General features: G+C 35.9%; 1 protein-coding gene across 5 annotated transcripts in view; it reads right to left on the bottom strand.

Annotated features, from left to right (window-relative positions):
- The window catches only part of slc4a5b (solute carrier family 4 member 5b), a 56,476-nt gene extending 46,948 nt beyond the window's left edge, over window positions 1-9,528 (bottom strand). For 2 of the 5 annotated variants that reach the window (XM_089126534.1, XM_089126533.1), the window contains exons 1-2: window positions 9,411-9,526; window positions 4,390-4,466 (exon numbers count right to left, since the gene is read on the bottom strand). The gene's annotated coding sequence lies outside the window, so the exon portion shown is untranslated. Of the gene's footprint in view, window positions 1-4,389; window positions 4,467-9,410 lie in introns of all 5 variants that reach the window. The other 3 variants (XM_039677004.2, XM_039677006.2, XM_089126535.1) reach the window with 3 other exon arrangements.
- Window positions 9,529-16,880: the final 7,352 nt, after the last annotated feature.

The following is a 16,880-nucleotide window of genomic DNA, read 5'->3' as shown; positions in this document are numbered from 1 at the left end:
GATTTAGCCCCGCCCACCAATTTGTGCATTACACGCATAGCTAAATAACATAGGCCTACCTTGTGTTAACAAACCGGATCGAGCTACCGAGCAATTAACCCTCTGGGGTTGTTCGGCCCAAATGGACCCGAAGAATTTAAATAATTTTTTTTTTTAAATCACAGCTTCCTCGGAATGGTCTGAAATTTGGTGACTTTGTTAGTATTTGGTATTTGAACACCCAAAAAATTGGGGACAGGATGCGAGTAGTCTAAGTGGTTGCAAAAAAAATAGTCACACTTGGGGTGTTGGAAACACATGGAAAGTGAATGGGAAATTTTCAAAAATGTGAAAATACTGAGTTTTTTTATGCGTACAATCTACAAATCAGCCACGATCTTGAAAAAAAGCACACAACAGTGAAGGGGTGAATCTATAAAACATCAAGAGTGCAAAACAGACACATCCAGACACACACACACACACACACTTTTATACACAAACACACCAAAAAATTCAGATTATACATGTGTTTTGCATTTTTAAAATGCTCAGTTTGTCCACCAGATGGCATCCATCTCATTTCAAAAATTGCTTTTATGAGGCCTAGGCTTGACTCTAAAATAAAATACAGCTTTAATAATAAATAAATAAATAAATAATTTTAAATATTTTTTTCTATTATGTTCAATGGGGGGAAATGTTGTCATAATTATTGCATTAATACTAATTATATATATTTTTTTATTTTTGAAATTTTCTCAAAACACCAAAAAAGAAAAGAAAAAATATTATAAAAAACGAGTAAAAAAAAAAAATCATTTTTTTTTTTTTAAATATGAATCCCGACCCTTTGGGTCCATTTGGACCCGAACACCCCGAGTGCGACTCTGAAACGAACAACCCCAGAGGGTTAAACATGCCGTTTACAAATATAAATACTTATTTACTTAAATAATAATACTTAAAAAATACTTATTTATTTTGATGTTTTTGAATGCAAAAACAAGCAAACGTCATAAGTTGACCTCAGACAATAATATAAAAAAAAATTTAAAAAGCCAGTGGTAGTTTGGTTGAAGTAACTGTTGTATGGTGAAGTATGGCGATATCTATTAGCTAATTTCCTAATTAAAGTTAGAAAAGCACTTTATATGACCTCTGTGTATTTACACACATCTAATTTGTGCTTATTGGTTACGTTTATTTGGTTTAGCTAGTTACAGCAGCCATTCGTTTCAATGCCTCCAGCATGGTCTCACAGTCTCAGCTTCAGTGACCGTAAGAGGACCTGAAAGAACCCAGCACGATGTGACACGTGGACCTGCAGCTTCATGAGATCAATGTCCCTGTCGCTGGTGGGAAAGGAAAACCCAATGCATTGGCATAATGAGGGGAGGATTTCCACTGTCAGTGCGCGCGCACACACAAACGCGGCTCTCTTATGTCACACACTGTCACATAATTGATCGATTCATACATTCAGAAGCAGTAGCCGTGTCCCACATTTCTGCATTACAAAAATCCCATAAAGAGAGCCATGCTCTAGGTTCAAATCCAGCTGGCGTCCAGCCTCAATCTCCTCCCAAAAACAGTAAAAAAGGCCATAAAAACAATTAAACTGAAGGAATAACTAATTAAAAGAGTGTTGTGTATATTCTGCAGGGATATTCGATTCATGAGTCGAATCTTTTGATTCAGTTCACAAAACTGGTCTGAATGATTTGTTCACGAATCGCACTGAATCGATTCTTGAGTTACACACTCGCGCTTTAACAAAGCTCCAAAACCCAGGACAAAAATTATTTGTGCAAATATTGACAAAAAAAATAAATAAATCTTTTAAATCATTCCTATTGACAAGTGTTCACTCTCTGGTTCTTTAGAAAGCCTTTTTCATACACAAGATCAGAATGTGTAAAAATGAATTGAATGTTACAATTTATATACGAATGGATTTTTCCAAATCTGTACAGATTTTTCTTTTCTGCTTGTCTTTCATGAATAAAGAAACACAAACTGTTAAACATCACTGTTGTGTGAAACGAATGTTGGCCACCCAAGCTGAATCACTGTAATGCAAGACGCCATTTAATACGGTAAAAACAATACTGTAACTGTATATGAGGATGTGTGTCCTTCACACCAGACAGAAAACAACTCAGACAGATAATCAGGACTGACAGCATCATTGATCCGCAGGAGAACGCGATGTGATTATACGAAGGGGAAAATGTCCACAGATTTACACATGTCCGCTTGAAATGACTCTTTTTTTTAGATCCAGTGTCAAAAGACCCAATTAATATTACAGCTGTTACAATACAAGTTAAAAATACTTTCCCCTACATCCCACTTTAAAATAACCTACAGAGACAATAAATAAATAAACTATAAATAAACCATTTGTTGGTTGAACAATGGCAGAAATGTTCTGGAAACCTGTTATTTTGATAGTCACTTTAGACGTTCTACTAATTATAAGTAACTTTACAACTACATGTCAACTAACTGTCATTAAACTATTAGTATATTATAGTAGACTGTCAGGTTAAGGTTAGGTGAATAAGTTTACTTGTAGTTGAATGTCTGTTGGGACCAACAAAATCAAATGTTAGCAGATATTAAGCTGACAGTCTACTAATACTCTAATGAGAGTTAGCTGACATGTAGTTGAAAAGTTACTAATAGTTAGTAGAATGTCTACAGTGGACTATCGAAATAAAGTGTTACCACTATTTTTTGTATGCGATAAATTGTTGTCCAGTTTAACGCGTCACGCAATTAAGACAGCACCCGTATTTTCTGTCATCCTTTGGCTAGCGGTTTGCAAAAAATATGCAAATTAGCCCCACCTCCACTCACTCACACCAGCTCAGAGATCCACGTGATTGGTTGCAAGGTAGTTTGTGACATTAGAAACACTAGCGCTTTCAAATCACGTTTTTGAGACAGCAATGGTGTTGATTTATGAATTTGCACATGATTTGTCTTAAAGCAAAATAAAAACACCAAATAGACATATAAACAACATTAAAAACTTGATTTTCAGCACAAGGGGACTTTAAATGAATGTAATGAGACGCGCGTGAGATCCACATGTGAAGCAGCATTAGGTCTTAAAGCGACAGCAGCCACTAATGCGGGCTGTCATTAATGTTAATCAAAGAATAAAATGACTCACTGCTCTTGACTAAAGAATTTATGTAGCTTTAGTGAGGATTTATCTATATTTCATTTATAATTTATGTAGTGCAGACTGTTTGTTAACTTTTATTATTGGTTTATGTGAGGATTGTTTTAAGTTCACTTAAATTAAGTTAACTGAGATGTTATATTTTTTGAAGCCTAATAGATGTTTTTAAAAAAGCATAGCTTTCAATACACAGTAATGTTGAATGGCTATGATTAATGTTTAAAATTGGTGGAAAAAATAATTTTCATCGAGACATCAGTAGCAGTATTAGTATCGGTGATACTGGCCTTCATTCATAAAAAGATGGCATTAAACAAGTATTTAAAAATATTTTATGTCGTCTCTACATTAATTTGGGGATTAACTGTGAAATGATTACATTATATATTTTAAAAAAGTATTTAATACGATTAATCACAGAAAAATGTCTGATTAATCTAGTTAATTTTTTAATCGATTGACAGCACAAATATATACAGTGTATATATATATATATATATACGCACACACATATATCAATACACACACACAGACTCACAAATATATATATAAATATATATATATATATATTAGGGCTGTGCAAAAATTAATTGCGATTAATCGCATTCAAAATAAAAGTCTGTGTTTACATAATATATTTGTGTGTGCTGTATATAATTATTTTGTATATATAAATACACACACATGCATGTATATATTTAAGAAAATGTGTTATTCATATCTAAAATATTTATATTTATATAATATTATGTATTTATAAATATATACAGAATTTAAGCGCAAATAATTCTTAAATATATACATGCATGCATAGGTATTTATATATACAAAATAATTATATACAGCACACACAAATATATTATGTAAACACAGACTTTTATTTTGGATGTGATTAATCGCAATTAACTTTTGCACAGCCCTAATATATATATATATAGATAGATAGATAGATAGATAGATAGATAGATAGATAGATAGATAGATAGATATTAGTGCTGTCAATTGATTAAAAAATTAATCTTTTTAAAATTAAAAATTTTCCTGTGAGATATATATATATATATATATATATATATATTTAAACAGCAAATTTTAACACTAATTTACAAATCAAATAGATGGTGATTGGTTGAAGGTTTTCATTAGTTTTAGTTTTTTTTGGATCTTGGACCTTATTAGGCCTTGTCTTTAAAAGAAAAAGAAGCAGCTCTTACCTTATTAAAGAAGAGGCGTTGAGATGAGCAGTGTGATGAGCATCCGATGAGATCAGGTTTGTTTCTCTGTCCAGTATCTGACACATAGAGACAGCGGATCACAATGATTATCCATCATCGTCTGTCTGTCTAGTGATTGGACAAACAGTCAAACGCTTCAGGTCATAAAAGCACAGTATGATGACGGCACACGTGACATGAAGTTCAATACATGACACGCACACAGCACGCTCACCCCGAACACCCCGTTGGCTGTTTCAATTAAACACACTATTGTCTGATAGTTCACCATAAATCTAAATTCACAAACAATCATGTGGTTCTTTATATGGTTCTTTCTACTTGAGTCTACTTGGTACATGCGCAGCTTAGGACTATATAACATATTTAGTTCTTTACAGGCGCTTACTGATACTTAAAATTACTTTTTGTAAACTCTTAACACACACATAATTATTGAATAGTTAATTTTCTGGCCAAAACAACATTTAGTTAAATAAATACAAACTCTATCAAAACACAGCAAACCCGACTCAAAATAGAATAATTGTCAAAACACTATCACAAGTTTTCTACCCAACATGAACATGTAAAGTCATTTCATGAAAAAGGTTGAACAAATTGCAACAGAAGCAAACTAAACTGATTTTGTATCCTCAATATGTCCTGAGTAAAGAAAAAAAAAGCCCAGAAGAATCCCATTCATTCCATATTCATTATTTTTCTCACGTGAAAAGGGTAAAAATTTTAACCTTTAGATATCATCATGAAAATGTAATAAACATAAATAAATAATGAATAATAAAGTAAACCTGTAATACATTTTTTGTTTGTCTTGATATAAATTAATCAACTTAGTGATTTTTATGATGATAGCCTATCTAAAGGTTAAAATGTTTACCCTTTTCACGTGAGAAAAAGAATGAATATGCGAATGTTGCAATTTGTTCAAGGTTGACCCCCATTTTGACTTAAAATGACTGGACTAATGGTCAATAATTGCGCATTGACTGTCAGAATACTAACAATTGATGGCATTATGAAAACTGCATTATTTATTTTAATTTTTTTTATGATTCAGTTTCCTTTTACTGTAAGCCATTCTTGGCAACATACTATCTAAAAGTGAATGAGTGGTTACTTTATAGTTAAAGAGGCTACATGCGTTTCCTGAAATTTAAACTCGCGACTGACACCTGTGGCCAAAAAACAGAACTGCTCTCGCAACGCGCGCTTTTATGTGCACACTTCACGTCATCTGCTGCAAGGAGGTCAACATTATGTTTACAGAGGTAAGAACATTGTTTGAGATAAAGTGTTCTGCTTGCGAGTGTAGGCCACTTGCTGATTAGCGGTGGTGGCAGAGTGATCTGAAACGTTTAACATAAACGCGCTTGACGTCACATCCGCAGACAGCGTGGGAAAAGTCCGACCCGACAGAAAATGGGAAAAATAGGATACAGGCTTATAGGTGCACCCACTGTGAGCGGACAAGGTGTCAGTATGCTCATCAGGAGATGTTTTAGTCATAAATGGTAAAATAAAAAGGGTATTGTTACGTTTATTTTGAGGGAAAAGCTGCATATAGCCTCTACTAAAAAAAAAGTAGAAAGTAACAGAATTTCTCTGGGCATCCACTGGTCAAATGATTCCCAAAGCAGAACATGCTTTCTGGGGCTTTACGTGAAGCTTTTACTGAAATGAAAACATAAAAAAATTTCTGCCATTGATCAACAACAAATCCAATATCCATGGCCTTTGGCTACTATGTGGAAGCTTTTTTCTCCACAGAATAGAGTCGTTGTGAGCAACTTTTTTTCTTGCATTTTTTTTCCCTCAGAACTGTGAGATATAAACAAGAAATTAAGAGGAGAAAAAAAGACACCTTTTTTATTTTCTAAAAATAGTGAAAATACGTAATAGGTTCCACATGTGTAAGGGGAAGATGCCCAGTCCAGCACACATTCTTCCTCCTCTCCCCAAACTCCTCTTCTCCCTCTCTGTCCTGATCTAACTACTCCTCTCCCTCCTTCAACTATTCCCCCCCCCCCCTTGCCCAGACATTATTTTATTCTCTCTCTCTCTGCTTCTCTGAGTTGTTCTCAGTGTTGTGCAAGTTACTTCCAAACTGTAATACAGTAGGTAGCCTATTACTTGTTACTGTTATTTAAAAGTAATTCATTACCTTACAATATTACTGTCTCAGAATTGTAATGCGTTACATTACTCATGTATTACTTTTGAGTTACTTTCACCAAAATAACTAAGTAGAACTTAACTTTGGGGCTGTAACGATATGCAATATGAAACCGAAATCGCGATTCGCCACACGACTCAGATCCACGAACCTACAGAATCGCGACACACCTCTTCCAACTCCCAGCATTATTCTCCTTACCGTCCAGATCCAATGCTGCCTTATCTTTAAATTAGGCTATTAGTATTATTTGAAGCTAACATTATAAAATACGTAGACCTACACCACAAAACTAGTTGAGGATAAATTATTTAAAATTGGGGAAGTCCAGCATTATGGACATGACATTTGCAGTCAAAACTTGAAATAAAAATTCTCAGAAAATACATGTATTGAAATGTATATAGGCTACTTCCTTAAAGGACTCCAGACATTAGACAAATATCAGTCTACGTTTTATTTTTAATATTAGGGAAAAGACACACATTCATGCATGACAAAAAAAAAATAGGAGGCAAAATACATTTTTTGTAATTCTGTTAATTACACTGCGTAAATCGGATGAGGAAGGGTTGGCTCTCCAGTCTCCATAGAACTTAAAATATTCATTTTATTTTAGTTTTCGTGTTCGCATTTATGAGGAAAAAACAATGTTACAGACGCGACTGCTCTGAACTGGCACTAAAAGACTGCTTTAAAACTTTCACATAGTCTGTTGCCTTTAAGAAGTAAAAGCAGACAATACACTGTAATGCAACTGTAATACAAGCCTCACTGAACATGTAACGAGTAAAATATTACTGAAAATTGATTAGTAATGCCTTACACTACTGCGTTACAGCAAAAAGTAATATGTTACTGTAATGTATTACTTTTGTAATGCATTACTCCCAACACTGGTTGTTCTGCATCCACATTGAATCAAAAAGTCCCTTTTTACTGTGTATGTCCACCTGACTATAACTCACAAACATGCTTATCAATTGTTTCAATATCATTTAAAAAAAAAAAAAATCAGTACTTTTGAATTGTTGGAGAAGTAGAGGCTTTTTATGCTATAGTTACAGTAAGGTTGGAAACATTAGGTCTTCATTTCTGTCATGCTATGTTCAAGAATTAGTAAATAAGTCCAGAAAGATCCGTGATTTTGGTATTGGGTAAGCTTGTGTGAAAAGAAAAAGTAAGCATTTCAGAATTTTGTGTAAAAGGGTCATAACAGATAGATGTGCTTGTTGTGTAAAATGTGACAACAGATCGGACAAAAGGATGTTAGCAATTGAAAAAAGATAGACAGACAGACAGACAGACAGACAGACAGACAGACAGACAGATAGATAGATAGATAGATAGATAGATAGATAGATAGATAGATAGATAGATAGATAGATAGATAGATAGATAGATAGATAGAACATATAAAGTAACATGGTTTAAGTTATAGGTTTAGAGGTAAGTTTAGGTAAAAGGTAAAGAGGTAAAATTAATTAAGTATTTAGTATGTACATGGGGAACAGGACTTTAAAATAAAGTGCTACTAATTGAAGTAAATATTTGTTTAAAACAACCACCTCCGCTAAGAGAGAATTATCCACAAGATGGCACCACAAACTCATCTAACTGCAACATAAGCTTGTGCTCGGGCATTTCAGACACAGGGATCATGATCATTCATCATGACATTGCTTCACTGGTAGTGTTATTTATTGTTTTCCTTTTCTTTTTTGTAGTAAACTCATGTGCGGCTGTGAAAAAAAACAACATAAAAATATAATTCTCTGACTCTGAGACATGAGGATTGATGTCTTTCAATATGAGACAACAGAAGGGAAAACAAAGAATTGATATCCTTCATTTACAAATGTGGCGTTCCTCATGTGTAAACCACTTTGGATAAAACATCTGCTAAATGGGTGTAAAATGTAAATATAAAGATCATCATTATAATTCATCTAATTATAATATATATAAAAATGAAATGCTAATGAACATCATGATGTTTGGGAGTTTAATGACTCACATCAAAAACAATTAAAAAGATCGCATGTTCCCTCTAATGTAAACACGACAGATAATTGACATGCTAACAGTGGAGATATTTACATATAATTAATCATATCTAATTTATCTAAAGAATGTGTGAGTGATGTTTGCATGTGCCATTGTGAGTAGTTTATTTTTTAGCAAATTCACTCATTTTTGTTCAAGTATGGGGAATAGTAATAGTGATGTGTGATCAATAATGATTCTTCAAATAAATGAATAAAATGGAGAGCATGTTCAAGCAGACAGCCATGAAAATGGAAGGCTTGTGTTTTCGCTGAGCTGTAGACAAACTTTTGCTCAGTTGGATCATAATAAATTAAAACTTGTAAGCCTGAGATGTCCTTGCGGATAAGCAGAGGATAAGACTTCTCATCCAGATGGATGTGGGCAAGTCCAACGGTTCTTTAGAGGAGGACGTCTCCATAAAATCCTCTCACTTGAGACATAATAATCAGGGATTTCGAGGTGAATTTAAGCCTGAGTCAGATTCACTGCATGATAAGTGCGGCATCAGACCGTTTCAATGTCGTCTGTGAACACACTAGAGATCCTTCAGAGGGATTCTTCTCCCATAAACACGCATGCATGCATAAACACTCCACGGTCTAGAGGTCAAACTGTCAACAAAATCATGCAAATTTTTTTTTTTTATATACTTTTAGGCTAATTCTGTAATATTTTCAGCTAACGTTACCAGGAAGAGTGTAGCACTTTCAGCTCTGTTCAAAATATTGTAATATATTTACATCCATTTCCCACCCAAATCAGTTTTTTGGCATACCTGAAACTTTTGGCAAGCCGAGGGATGATAAAACTTGTTGTGAAATCTTGTTGGCACATAAAATCGACCATCTTTTTCCGCCAGCAGCAGATCTGAAGACCTCAAATTTCATCTGCGATCTGAAAGAAATCAAGGAACCGTTTAGGAAGGATCTGCCAGACAGCCGAGAGCTTCATAATGAATTCTTTTATTTGTGGAAGTCCAAAAGTCTGAGAGAGACCACTAATGAAAATGCTTCTTTTTTCATTTAAAATATAATACAATTTTTTAGAAATTCTTTTTGAGAATGTTCCAAAGTGCATCTTGAGATTCAATGGAAGCATCGGACCATCTGGACAAATAGTCACATGATCAATGTCACTAATTTTGGTAAGTTTGAATGTTTTTAAAGGTTTTTTTTTCTTTGCATGATTGTGTTTATGGGGTGCAATTTAACATGTTTTCGTGTTTTTTCTTTTTAAAAAAGAAAAAAACATTTATTTTTCATAAATTTCACCTTTATAGAGTGCCGAATTTACGACATCACTCTGTAGGCCAAAACGCGGAAGTGAGTTAGCATTTTAGACCTCCCGGTTCCCTCGCTCTAAAGCCTATGGGATTTTTGAATGGGTTTTTGCTAAATCACCTGAAATAAGGTCTGTGGTGAACAAATCCTCTAAATATTTTCACGTTTTGATTTATGACATAGAACACACAGTTATAACCAGCTTGTGTTTTTTTAAAACTTTATTGTGTCTGCTATGTTTTTTAAAAACTTTATATAGGCTTCAAAATGTATACATTTTTTGATTAACTTGTAAAGATTATCTTGATAGACAAAACGTGTAAGGGTCACAACTCTTTGATGAACACAGATCTTATTTTTTGCGATTTTACAAAAGTCTATGGGGAAAATGCATAGCTTTTAGATAGAGGGAACCCATGCGCCGCTAACTTCCGGGTTGTCCTACAAAGTGACGTCATCACTTCGGCTCTCTATAGAGTATAGACTTTTGGAAAATCGCAAAAAATAAGATCTGTGTTTAACAAAGGGTTGTGACCCTTACACGTTTTGTCTAGCAAGATAATCTTTACAAGTGAATCCAAAATTTATAAATTTTGAAGCCTATATAAAGATTTTAAAAAACACAATCAGACACAATAAAGTTTAAAAAACCACAAGCAGGTTATAACTGTGTGTTCTATGTTATAAATAAAAACGTGAAAATATTTAGAGGCTTTGTTCACCACAGACCTTATTTCAGGCGATTTAGCAGAAACCCATTCAAAAATCCCATAGGCTTTAGAGCGAGGGAACCGTACAGCTAAAATGCTAACTCACTTCAGCGTTTTGGCCTACAGAGTGACGTCATAACTTCGGCACTCTATTGTCATAGACATATACACTAGACCTCACCTTGTCTACGGCAGTTCATTGGAACGAATGCGTCAATAGAGCCGCCATCTTGAAACAGGGGAGCCCCTCCACTTTAATGCATCAGCGTCAATGCAGCAGACACAGGTCTAACGGAAATAATATCACCATTAAATCATCATGAATGCGATTTTTCTTGTTTTTTTGGTTTGTTCCAACGGTCAGACATGTATTTATCATTGATTACAGAAAGAATTTTTTTATTATTTTTTAAAAAAAACATTCTTCCTAGTTCAGATTTCATCCGTGAACATCATACGCTGCACAAAAGTCCGCCACCATCAATGAATTCGAAGTAAAAGCAGAGATAGCAGCGTTACCTAGCTACTTCCTATAACAAGACCCCTGTTCCAAGATGGCGGCGGTTTTGACGCATGCTTAGAACCCCAAGGTGAGGTCTAGTGTATACGTCTATGCTCTATTGTAAGCTGCTTTCTCCTCTGTCATTAGAATGACCGGTTTACATCCTCCTGATTCTATGACACCACTCCCTCAGAAACAGGCAGTGGGCTCAGATTGGTTAGTTTGGGCCGGTGTGTTGTTTACTTTACGGGCGAAGTTGCATGTGTTGTTCCTGTCAAATGTAAATAATGGTGTCGATACTGCAGTATCAGTATGAGGCCGAATCAGACCCAGAAAGCGGCGACGATGAGAGGCAAGCAGAACCTCACCACACACGGCTCTTACAAAACGTTTCTGAATGGTAATTTGCCTATATATATTTTTTACTTTATACACGTTTGTCTTACACAAAGTAGCATGGCTACTATATACACAAACAGCGTTGGCGCTGGTTTACATTCTTAACCAAATCGAAAAATAACACCATAGTATATATACATGAAATATACATTTACAACATTAGTACATATACAAAATTCAGGTCCAAAATGTTTGTACGGGTTTGTCGTAGACACGAAATAGCATAACTAAGTGGCTATAAAACCAGCGCTGGCATTTGATAAAACTAAAACACAAGGCTACGTCTGAAATTATACATGCAAATACCTATAAAATGATGAAGTCTTAGCCTACTCACAGGTTGTGGCCCAACAACTGCTGCCTCTGGTTTTAAAGTTGGAACTGCTTCATGTTTTAGTAACAGTTTCTTGTTGAATCTGGCATTGAATTCTGGAAGCTGTCCGTAAAATGCGCAGCACAGAGAGCTAGATTACGATCGTCATTTTCAGGGACATAATCAAACATATATTGTATCCATTGTTGACGAAATACAGCGTCCGTGGGATGCTCGAACACAGAAGACCTGACAGCTGGCCTGGGTGAACACAACACACTCGACGAGCCGCAGAGCCATGCCCTTTTTTGCACATTCCGGAGGGAGGGTTGATGTAAATGTGTGGGTTAGTGACGTCTAAAGCCCAGCTGTTGTCCCATCGAGTCGTTTTTGTAGGCATTAAACTTCCTGATTTTTAAAAGACGATATCTCTGCTCAAATTGAACTTTCACCGCTGCAACTTTGCAGATACTGTTCATGCACCAACAGCAACATTACACACTATTTAAAATGAAAAAAGTGAAATCGCAATCAACCACCCCTTTAAAAGCTCACCAAGGCTACATTTATTTGATTTATAAAATCGTAAAAGCAGTGATATCATCCAATATGCTTACAATTTGAAATAAACTAAACTGATTTCAGTTGAATAATGGCACTATTATCATTTTTTAGAGCAGCTTCACAGCAGAATTGAACTCTGTTTGCATCATTGATCATTATTTTCCGGTTTAATCATTGTAAAGCTGCTATGAAACAATCTGTACACTATAAATAAAATATAAAGGTGACTTGACTTGATAAATGTCTATACTTTTGATAAAATCAATGCATCCTTGCTGAATCAAAGAATATATATATTTTTTAAACTATTACTGACCCCAAACCTTTGATTGGTAGTGAACTTTATCTTAATTTTACATCATACCATTTCTTTGCTTTAAACTTTTCAAAATTCCCAAAACCTCTCTTTATGTCCAAATGCAATTTAGACTTTGAATCCCAGATTTTCAATGTAGTTTCAGACTTTTAAACTACACTGTATATTATCTCAGGCATTGTCAATGAGTTTGTTGACTATAAAAGTGATAAATTAGTCTTTTGCTTTTTCCCCCCAAATTTCTAGAAATCACTGATTACTGAAATGAAACCACAACTGACTGAACAACATATTTAGTCTCATTTGTCAAAGACGTTTCTCGGTTTCTCATTCTAGTAAATGTTGAGTGGATTCTTGTATTATATTTATTCATTTACGTTTAGTTATCAAACGGAGTTAATTATTTGCTGGCAAATATCGGATTGGCTGTTGTCTGGCAGCAATCATGATGCAATTAAATAAATATTTTTTAGCTACATTACAACATGCCAAAAAATATAAAACATGATAAGCTGTTATATTTTTATGCAACAAGTCATTACAAAGCTGAATTACACTTCTGAAGACGGCATGAAATTCTTCCCTATTGTGACGTATATCGGAGTGAAACGGCTTCTCAAACAAGAAAAAATGTAGGACGGGACTTGATTTTGTCCATCAGGAATTGATTGGATGGTTGTGGTTTTCTATTGGTCGATCTCATGTGATTGACGGGTTGTCTCGCCCTTGCGACAGTAAACGCGTCATCAGAGAAGAGAAGACACTGTATGAGGAGGGGAAGTTATTTTGATCAAAGATAATAATGATGTGCATGTGTGATGAATCATTTATAATAAATACTGCAATGTTCAATAAAAAAACAAGAATTGTCCATTTTAATTTCATGGTGACTTTAACGAGAACAACTGATCATTTGTTTATAGTTTATGTGAGAAGAATGCTAATATTTGTATCTGTTTGTTCACTCACTGAAACAGGCATAATTGCATGGATTTGAAGAGGAAAACACTCTTCAAATCCAATTTAATTTATATGAATACTGATATGGAGCAAGTACATCCAATTTCTGTATGAAATTAAAATTGTCATTTCATTTTTGAAGATCACGTGTGCATGGCGGCCTGTTAATGCTCACCTGGTCCAGCCGTGTTGTGCGTCGCCCTCGCTTGTTATGGGATCATCAGAGATCGTCTTTAAATGAATGAATAAATAATTTTGCCAAATAATTACGGCAGCTGAGCTCTTGACACGACCCTTAATGTGATTGAAATTTATGATGTTTGGGTCCGTTCCTATGACAAAAAAACCCCGTCCCAAACAAGATTCAGGCTTATGTATATTAGGTTGTTTTTTATGAAACTCACCGACTTTGATGACAAATCATGGTTTCCAATCAGTGGAGATATCTGTGGAGAAGATATAAAACATTATTAATTCATGCAATAAGGTTTAAAACATAGAACAAGTCTAATATATTAATTAATCATTGATTATTTTTTTGTGGCAATGACAAATAAATGCATTCTTCTACAGTTTAATCATATGAGACGGCATGGGCTGTATTGATTATCAGTCACTCACTGTTGAAAACAATTCCTCAACATGCACCTCGTTTCTATTCGTTGCATGCCTTCAAGGCAATTCTACCATGTGAATGAGTTTTCTGCAAAGCAGCCTCTCTAAAACCCAATTACCCACCATGACTCCAGGGTCAAGCATTTTACAGGCCAACATTTTACATATTCATGTATTCTCCGGATTTAATTCTAAAACAACAGCGCTAATAGAAAAGAAACTGTATATTGCAGGATGAAATTATTATCGGTCAAGCCTCCGACATGTTTCGAGATGAAGATATTTGTTTCTCTTTCCTTCATTCTGCAGGGTTGTATTCTAGCGAGTAGCAGGTGACGTGTGAAATTGAATTTCCATTTCCCTGCTGTCAATTCTGATCGCTCACATTTGGTTTTTTTTTTGGACACTTGGAGCCACCTGGGAGGGACTGAACAGGTGCAAAGAGTGGGACCAAAACAAACAAATCAACGGATAAAACACCGCTGCTGATCTGGTCGAGAACATTCACCCAATCAAAACAACACCAGACCATTTCAAACGACCCCTGAATGCTTCTGACAGCACGATGTGTGTTCTTATTTTGATCCCATAACGTAAACGCAAAGCATCTTCATGTTTCTACTTTTACATTTTGGCCCCTCTCTTCATAATAAATGGTTATAGAGAATATTTCTATAGTGAAAAGCAGTTACAGTAGCAGAATGAAGCAACATTATGTTTCATTCAAAAGACAGTTTGGCAGCAGAGCATGTAATATACACGCACCTAAAGGATTGTTAGGAACACCATACTAATATTGTGTTTGACCCCCTTTCGCCTTCAGAACTGCCTTAATTCTACGTGGCATTGATTCAACAAGGTGCTGAAAGCATTCTTTAGAAATGTTGGCCCATATTGATAGGAGCATCTTGCAGTTGATGGAGATTTGTGGGATGCACATCCAGGGCACGAAGCTCCCGTTCCACCACATCCCAAAGATGCTCTATTGGGTTGAGATCTGGTGACTGTGGGGCCATTTTACTACAGTGAACTCATTGTCATGTTCAAGAAACCAATTTGAAATGATTCAAGCTTTGTGACATGGTGCATTATCCTGCTGGAAGTAGCCGTCAGAGGATGGGTATGGTGGCCATAAAGGGATTGACATGGATTTGGATGGATTTAAACAATGCCCAATTGGCACTAAGGGGCCTAAAGTGAGCCAAGAAAACATCCCCCACACCATTACACCACCACCACCAGCCTGCACAGTGGTAACAAGGCATGATGGATCCATGTTCTCATTCTGTTTACACCAAATTCTGACTCTACCATCTGAATGTCTCAAAAGAAATCGAGACTCATCAGACCAGGCAACATTTTTCCAGTCTTCAACTGTCCAATTTTGATGAGCTCTTGCGAATTGTAGCCTCTTTTTCCTATTTGTAGTGGAGATGAGTGGTACCCGGTGGGGTCTTCTGCTGTTGTAGCCTATCCGCCTCAAGGTTGTGTGTGTTGTGGCTTCTCAAATGCTTTGCTGCATACCTCAGTTGTAACGAGTGGTTATTTCAGTCAAAGTTGCTCTTCTATCACCTTGAATCAGTCGGCCCATTCTGGTTGCCTGCACAGCCGGCTCCACCCATGCTCCACGACCAAGGTACACCCAAGCTCCACAATGGGACAATTGCATGCCCTGGTCCCCGTTCCCCTGCATGGACCTGGCCCTTCTTCCCTCCCCCAAGACCACCTCCTCTTCACCACCCCCCTGAACTCTTGATTAGCCACACACTTCCTAGGTTTACTTGGACTACATTTCCCATCAAACACCTCCCTGGACTGATTACACCAAACATGATACACCTGCACTGCACTGATTGCACACACACCTGCACTTCATTTACACACACATAAAAGCCACTTCTTTGCAAAGTATTGTATTGCCCCAGCTTACAATTCCAAGTGTACCTAGGACTGTGTACCTCGACCTCTGATCATTCTCTGCCTGTCTTGACCCGGATTGGTCTTTGCCTTTTGCTGCCTTCCCTGACCTTTTGCCTGTGACCTCGTCCTGTTCTTTGCTCCCTCCATTGATCCTGTCTGCTGTTGATCTACCTTGCCTGTTGACCATTCTCAATAAAGCTGCAATTGGATTCCTCTGCGTCTGCGTCTTCATTGCAGACGCATTCTTTTTTTTTCGACACAATTTTTCTGATTTTGATTTATGACCTAATTTTAAGAAAATAATTTCAGGCATTAAGATGTTTTGCAGTGAAAAATTGTTTGTCAATGAAACCCCTCCGTCCAGCTCACCTAATCGCAGATCCTGCAGCAGCTCAAGGATTGTGCATTGATCCAGTCCCCATATTGTCCACCTGTGAACATCTTGATTTATGCACGCAGTGACCTTGCTGTTGGCCAAAGGTTAAACGTTAACAGATTCTGAAAACGGCACTTTCAGGATGGAAAAACTAACATTTTTCTTAAAAAGAATACTTGATTTAGCCATCAGTTGATATCATAGCCGGGCTAAATTTAGAACAAAAATGGCATTGTTTTTGGCTTTTGTTAAATAAGAATAGGCTACCATAGCAGTTTGCATGTTTTAAT

The sequence above is a fragment of the Pimephales promelas genome, chromosome 23 (assembly GCF_988280905.1).
Source record: "Pimephales promelas chromosome 23, fPimPro1.hap1.1, whole genome shotgun sequence".
Classification (NCBI taxonomy): domain Eukaryota; kingdom Metazoa; phylum Chordata; class Actinopteri; order Cypriniformes; family Leuciscidae; genus Pimephales; species Pimephales promelas.
The sequence above is the reverse complement of the archived record's forward strand: the minus strand, read 5'-3'. Positions and strand labels throughout refer to the sequence as shown.